General features: G+C 45.6%; 1 pseudogene; it reads right to left on the reverse strand.

Annotated features, from left to right (window-relative positions):
* Window positions 1-585: 585 nt before the first annotated feature.
* On the reverse strand, window positions 586-4,486 carry LOC125526917 (annotated as a pseudogene).
* Between the last annotated feature and the right edge of the window lie 3,590 nt (window positions 4,487-8,076).

Genomic DNA, 8,076 nt, shown 5'->3' on the forward strand with positions numbered 1-8,076 from the left:
CAGTTATACATACAGACATACAGAGACCAACAGACAGACCTACCAAAAATTGGGCTAACAAGTTACCTCTTCTGAGCATTAGCACCCAAAAAAGAAATACTGACAGAATTTCGACAAAAAAACCTGACAGTGCCAGACAGAACTTTGAAAAAGAAATACAATGGTATAGCAGCCCATAGGTGAACAGAAGTGCAGAATACAACTACTGATTAGTCAAACAAGATCTCTTTCTAGGGATAGAAACAAATTGGAAAATAGTGTTTGGCGCGCTTTCTGACTACTGATCTCGCAATTCAACATGGCAACAACTTTCGTGTGGCAACATCACAAAACAAACATGGCAATACCAATTGTTGATACTGGTGGGTCTTGCAAGACAATAGTTCTACTCCAAGTGATCTCTCTTTCCGTCAGTCTGTCCATGCTTGAAGGATTCTGCAAGGAAGCCATGCACGATCAACACCAGAAGAAAGCCAAACTACAATGATGAGGCATGTATCCTTTTTCCGTCAAAATAAATATTAGGGGTACAGTATCACCAACCTTTGCAGACAGCATATCTTCCGAGTCTTTGGGAATAGTAGTTCAACCTTTGCAGATATATTTCCATGTCTTCGGCTTCAGCAACATAGGCTCTGCACGGATTATTAATGTAAGAACTTACACTTCAAGGAAAATCATGAAAGAAATGACGAAATTAGATAAAGGAATATTTAACTTGCTCTGTTTTTCTATCGTACTACTAGTGAAGTTATTATCATTCTAACTAGCACATGTAACACCCGCTAGCAAGTAGTAATAGAGAAGGTAATTGCTGCGTGCTTACTTCCATAATAATGTGCATCTATCCTTTCCACCTGGAGGCTGCCCAGCCGTTGCCGCAGACTTGCAGGGAGCGTCTTCAGACCAGGGCATTATCTAATGTAAAGAAATTGGAGAGATGAGTATGCTTGTGGCACATCCGGTAGGGATTCCAGGCTCTTGCAACCCAGAAACTGGAGGAACTCCAAGGATTGGAGCTCGGGAGAGCAGGATTCCAGAGATGCCAACCCACCACAGTTAAAAATGTCTAATTTCTTGAGGGACGGGGGAAAATAGAGGACCCCTGTTAAGCCATCACAGTAGTATAATGATAATTCTTCTATACTGGATGACCCTTGACGAATCGATGATACTGACTGTCCCTGCTGCTGCTTCCTGCCATATGTGGACTCAAGCTTACTGCAATTATTAATGTACATTGTCCTGAGAGAAGCAGGGACGTTGAAGAGCTCAACCAAGTTTCCACAACTTTGTATCGTTAGAGACTCTAGACGTGGCAGGAGCTGACTAGTTTCTGATGATGTTGATGGCTCAGCAGAAGGTTGTGCATATCCAGTCAAATTATTGCATTGCCTAATCAGAAGCTTCCTCAAGTATACCAGTCCTTTAAACAATTTTTCTGGCCAGTGGAGAGAGCGTATGGCAACTTCGCAATTGACAAATCTTGAAGGTGTACAAAGCATGCACACAACTCTGTTACACTTACAACTGACTTAAAGTCTTAACACCAAAACTTCTAGAGGAAAGTCTTGATAATTCCCATTCTCCTTGATGTTCACCAATTCCCTCAAACTATTCTCAACCCCCGTCGAGGTTGTATCTGTACTATGTTCAATGCTAGTCAGTCTAGATTGGTCAATGAAGTCATATGTCTCGCTACCCACAAGAACAACTCTACATCTGCCTCCTTCCATGTTCAAGTACACTGAGCTTTGGTGATTTAGCTGTAGTTGTCAACTCTGGACATTCTAACAATACAAGCATTCTCGAGGTTAGGGAAGTCGGATGTCCTGGCAATGCTGTCAACTTCTTACAAGAGTAATATACAATTTCTCAAGCCGGGAAACATTGTCTCTTCTCTATCCATCCCATTATCTATTTCCCACCATCTCTCCAAACAGAAAAGATCTTCTAGCATAAGGTTCCTCAGATTGGAAATGTGAAGGATGTATCAGTGTCACGGTTGAACAACCATTGCAGTTTTTCACATTTGACAAGATGGATCTCAACAATATTTTGCAACATTGCCATCCATGTCGGGGAGGTGATGGCTGTATAGGAGTGTATCCTTATAGCCTGCAGCCCATCACGAGGTTTGAGTTTCTCGAGCACTCCTGCAGCACCCTTGTGACTTTTTTCCTCAACAACATTATCCGATCCAAAGGTCCATCTTAATGTCAGTTCTCTTTTTTCCTTCTTCATGAGGTTTGCTATTTCTGCATCTTTTTCTGTTACGTTCTCTAGATGATTTAGCTCTAGTTGACCACAAAGTTTTAAATTCTTGAGCTCTGCAACGTTACTACAATTAGAGCCACTACCTGCTACAAAACATGTAAGTGTCTGTAGGGATGTGAGTTTTCCGAGGTCTCTAGGCATGCTCTCCAGCTTTGGGCAACCATGAGTGTAAAGGTGACGGAGGGCAGCCATATACTTCATTTGTCTTGGAAGTGTTTCAAGGCGTATACAGCCAGAGAGGTTAAGCGTTTGCAGGTTGTAAAGAATGCTAATATCTCCAGGAAGTGCTCTGATCCAACTTCCTGAAAGATCTAGGTACCTCAAGTGATGTAGATGCCTTGGTTTCAGAGGAAGTGAACTGAAACGTAGTTGTAGTGCTTGCAAAGAGCTAAATTTTGATATATGTTTCAATGGAATATCCATACCATCATCACACAGAAGAGTTTGGATAGCTGGAGAGTTGTTCTCTAGAGAACTATCCAATTTTCCTTCAGGGTCCTTGCATGACAAAAATAAATGACGAGCAGTGTTTGGAAGCCACTCACTCTGACTTGTTTCCTCGGTTGCGACAACAGATTCAATCTTGCCTGGTTCGTCACTTGCCAAGGCACATTCTTTCCCCATTATAGAAAGTGCAACATCATGTATAAGATCGTGGATTTTACATGTAGTTCTCGAATAACACAACCTGTTGTATTTAATTTCATAATCAGTGGCTTTGATTTGTTTAACATCCTGGAAGAATGACCTTGAGACCAGTTCACGGAAAATCTGTTTGCCAACAGTTTCAAGAGGAACTTGTTGTTCCTGGATGAACCCATGTGCAATCCATAGTTGGATCAGCTTGTCCACATCAATCTCGTAATCTTTGGGAAATACAGCACAAAAATTAAAGCATTGCTTCATATATGATGGCAAGTCATTGTAACTGAGCTTGAGTATTGGTAAGATTCCTGTCTCCTCGGTGCAAATGTTACTTCTGTTTGATATAGCCTCCCACTCTTCCTTACTGGTCTTGGTACACAGTAGGGAGCCTAGTGCTGTTGCAGCTAAAGGAGAACCAACACATCTTTGCACAATATCATCAACCATACCCACCAACTCGGTGGGCCTTTTCTCTGCCTTCTTGAAATGACTGAATGTTGTTGTCTCGATGATTTTCTTTATGAATTTATCTTCCAAACCTATGAGATTATAAGCTTTAGCAGTATCCATTATTTCAGCCACTCCACCATCACGAGTTGTTGTCAAGACCGCACTACCAATGCCACCATGTCGAAGGCAGGCCTTGAGCTGTCTCCAAAACTTAACCTGCCGTGCCCAGACATCATCCAATACAAGGAGGTACCGTTGCCCGCTCACTACATTCTGAAGAACATCAAGTGGTGTCTTCTTGGATGTGGCTGCTTCTTTACCATCATCCATCTTCTCAGGAGCTTCTTTAACTATACTTGTAGCTAGAGAATCCACATCAAAGCAGTCAGAGGCACACACCCATAGCAGCAAACCGAAATGCTTCCGAATGGCAGGGTCATTGTAGACAAGTTGTGCTAACGTGGTCTTGCCCTGACCACCCATTCCAACGATGGGAACAACTGTAAGATCTGCATTGTTAGCTTGCCCAACTAGTCTACTAACAATTTCACTCTTATCATTGGCTCTGGATTCATTGATGATTTCCTTGATTTCCTCTGGGTCAGCCATAGCATGATTCGTCCACCGCAACTGACTGGATACTGGCGGTTGTTGCTGATACTTAAAGCCAAAGGCGTTCATTTCGGTCACAAGGATATCGATGGCGTGCACAATCTTGCAGAGCTTTCTTCCCATCCTGTTACGGAATACGAAACGGTTGTGTGTGGGAAAGAGTTTACCACATCGAAGCCAAGCTCCTTGTAGTGTCCCTCCTTTTTGGCCTTACGACGAAGCGCCTCATACTTGAACTCATCGAAGACTTCATTCGCCTTGTAGGCCACCTTCTTGATGGCCTCGAGCCAGGCCACTGCCCCTTCCCTGTGGGCTGCTGCCTGCTCAGCATCAGTGATGAAGTGATGACATCCAGGATGGCAGGAAGTTTGCGCTTCAGGACCTCATGTTGCTTCTCCATGCCCTTCATCACCTTGTACTGGTCGAGGAGGTAGTTGGACGCCTTCTCCATCACGATTTTGACTAGTGGTCCAACCACCATGGTGGGCACCACTGCGGCCATTGGAGCACCAAGCGCTCGCAAGACCACAGAGAAGCACGAGTGCAGTGCAATGTGGACAAGAGATGGTGTAAGCAAGATGCGATTGCTTTCAGGGAGAGGTACAAGTAGAATGTGTTTGGTTTCATTGATTGGTTCCATCAACTACCGCAGCATAGAAACAACAGTTGCACAACTACACTTTATAAAAACTGCACTTTGTTTTCTCAGCATTGTTGTGCCTGATGACAGCTTCGCCAATACCTTCTAACCATCTTCAGTCAAGGTGTGGCATCGATGTCCCCGCCAGGCACTTGCTTAGGAAAAGCAGTCACAAATGTTAACCCGCAAATGGCAAACATAATGGTTTTGGAAGCATATAAGTTATGGCAGAAAAAATATCCAATGGATATATGCAACTGTTCCACTATCTAGAGAAATGTTGCCGTGTTGCATCACTGTGCACGTAATAAGCAAGATTAATGTGCAGCAATTTGATGCTTACCGATTTAATAATAAACAATACTAACGAAAGGGACGACGCGAGTAATATATTATTTGTACTTGTGCTAATTAATGGATGCGCCTATAAGACAAACCATTTTTTTCCAGTTCATTACAAACGCTAATGCAAGAATTAAGACGAGACTCTGTATATTATCAACACTCAATGTGGTGCTGCCGGCATACGAAAACAATACTGTGCGAGTAGTATATTGCTTGTGGTTGTGCTAATGCGGCCACCCGGCTACTTATAAGATATCCACCTTTTCCTGTCCATTTACAAACGCTAATGTCCACTTTTTTTTCCTGTTGGGACAAAACACTTTGATTCAAGCACAGATAATGCAATGCTCACAGCATTACAAAGTAGCAAAAAAAAGAGAGAGAGGAGATTTTAATATGGGAATGAACATCGATTTTGCCAGCACCATCTTGGAAGGAGATCAGAATGGTACACGGGACAATTTTCTAACTGCACTTTTTTTTCTTTTCTTTTACGAATACGCACACAAACTCATGAAGAAGTAAGGAAGTACATAGGACGACAAAGCACTGCCGGAAACACCAGATACAAATAGTTAAATCCAGACTAGTGCTGCATTGACATGGGTGACATGGTTTTGGTTTTAGAAGCAAAAGTTACAGCAAAAACACCAATGGATATATACAAATGTGCTGCTATCTTGATAAGTAGTGTGTTCTTTACAAATGCCAACACCAGTACACTACTACCGACATTCAACAATGTGATGCTTTCGGCTCACCAACTTGATAAACAATACTGTGAAAGGGCAACAAACTAACAATTTTTTGTTCGTAGTTGTGCTAAAGCAGCCAGTTGGCCTACCTACTAGCATCAGATAACCATTTTTCCTGTTCGTTACAGACGCCAATGACAGAAGACAAGCGACTCCATGTATGACCAACCACACTTGATTCCAGCACAAATAATTGTAATGCTCACAGCATTACAGAGTAAAACAAAAGAAAAGAAGGGGGGGGAAGGTGCTTTCAATATGGGGAATGAAAATTCTTTTATTTCAATTTTCTTGGTATGCGATGCAGATGAGCAGTATGTCACTACTGTAAGAGGTTTCGGAGTACTGATGTCTTACCCGAGCCCGCCGGGAGCTCCTCCTGCGCTCCGTCCCGCTCTTGGTCACTCCACGACGAGAAGCGGAGAGGAAGGAAGACGGTGGCACCGGACGACGGGGAAGGGACGGCCACCGATGTGGCCTGGCCTTGAGGAGGCTCTGCCCCCTCCCCTCTCCGCCGCATCCTCTTTTTTTTAGAACGTAGATGCTAGGAACATCCGGCTTTAAATTAATAAAGCCCACAACTTAGGCAGCGTAACAGAGAAGTCTTAGAACATCGAAACGAGCATGGAGGCTCAGGCCATGCGTACGCGAAGGCACGAGAAGTTTAGAACAGGCCAAAGGAAGTACGCAGCGAGTCTATTACAGGCCAAAGGCCAGAGCATAGAGCACGCAGGCTCGCTCGCGAGACAAAAGATCCACTTCACGACGTAGAAGTGGCGGATGGCTCACTAGCCAAAACGTAGCCTGGCGAAGACAATCTTGAGCTTGTTTCATTTTTTCAGCATCCTTGCGCCTCGCCAACGGACTCCACTTCTGCAGTAGAAGGTTGCATTTGTAAATTATGTTAGCAGGATGAGATGGGAAGATTCCCTCGATTGCTAGTTTGTTCCTAGTTAGCCAAATAGCCCATGCCAAGGCGCCTCAGCAACTCCAAAGCACACGCTTGTTGCCTCCTTGCATTGAGTCAACTATGGCCGCGAGGTCAACGGCCGAGCGAGGGTCCCAGGAGGTGTTGGCCGCTGCACGGACGACACTCCAGGCAAAACGCGCCAGGGGGCAGCGGAAGAAAACGTGATTCGCATCTTCCGTGACGTTACATATCGCACACAAGCCGGTCGACGGGCCGTTGCGTTTGGCGACGTTTGCCGACGTGGGCAGTCTATTGCGGAACAATTGCCAAAAGAACACCTTAATCTTAAGCGGAAGGCGCGAGTTCCACAAGCCCTTCGGCATCTGGAAGGACGGGCCCTGGCACAGCCTACGGTAAAGAGACTTGACCGTAAACTTGCCGGACGGGGTGAGGGCCCAGGTGACCGTGTCCGTGGAAGTAGACAACGACACCGAGTCGGTGAGGCCAAGCAATTCCTCTAAGTGTGCTTGTTCTGGCCCCGTTAACTCTCTACGGAAATGGATCGCCGGAGGGGTGGCGGTAAGTGCCATCGCAACCGTTTGCTCCGGGTTGACAGCCAGAGCGTAAAGATCCTGGAATTGGGACCAGAGAGGTTGCGATCCCACCCAATGATCAAGACAGAAGCGGACCGAGCGGCCGTTGCCAATAGCAAACTTGGCTCCTAGGGCGAAGGCCGGGCGTACCGCTTGAAGATCATTCCAGAAAGGTAAGCCCCGCGCCGTGCCCTCGAAAAAGTTCCCGTTCGGGAAGTATTTAGCGCGCAATAGGTCAACCCATAGACCCGTCGCCCCCTGCGACAGCTTCCAAATCCACTTGCACATAAGTGCAATGTTTAGGATTCTAGTATTTGTGATCCCTAGCCCGCCTAGGTCTTTGGGACGACACACCGCATCCCATTTAACCATATGGTACTTGCGTTTTGGTCCCGCCCCTTCCCAAAAGAAATGGGACCTGGGTGTGTCCATCTTGGCATGAACCCCTTCTGCCAGGAGGAACAGACCCATCACGAATTGCGGCAGCGAGGAAAGGCTCGCATTCGTGAGCACCAATCTAGCTGTAGAGGAAAGGAACTTCCCCCTCCAAAGACAAACCCGCCCTCCCACCTTGGTCCAGAGCGGAGCCCACCCGTCGATCGTGATGCGTTTGGCATCCAACGGGAGACCCAGGTAGGTAAACGGAAGTTTGCCTAATTTGCAATTGAGCAGGTCCGCAATACGCCTGCCTTCTGACGCCTCCATCCCCATAGGCATCACTTCACACTTGTGGAAGTTGATTTTGAGCCCTGACATGAGTTCGAAGCTAATCAGCAAGGCTTTGACCATGGCCACACTGTGGAGGTCGGGCTGGAACAACAATAGTGTATCATCCGCGTATTGTAAGTG

The sequence above is a fragment of the Triticum urartu genome, unplaced genomic scaffold (genome assembly GCF_003073215.2).
Source record: "Triticum urartu cultivar G1812 unplaced genomic scaffold, Tu2.1 TuUngrouped_contig_231, whole genome shotgun sequence".
In the NCBI taxonomy this organism is placed as follows: domain Eukaryota; kingdom Viridiplantae; phylum Streptophyta; class Magnoliopsida; order Poales; family Poaceae; genus Triticum; species Triticum urartu.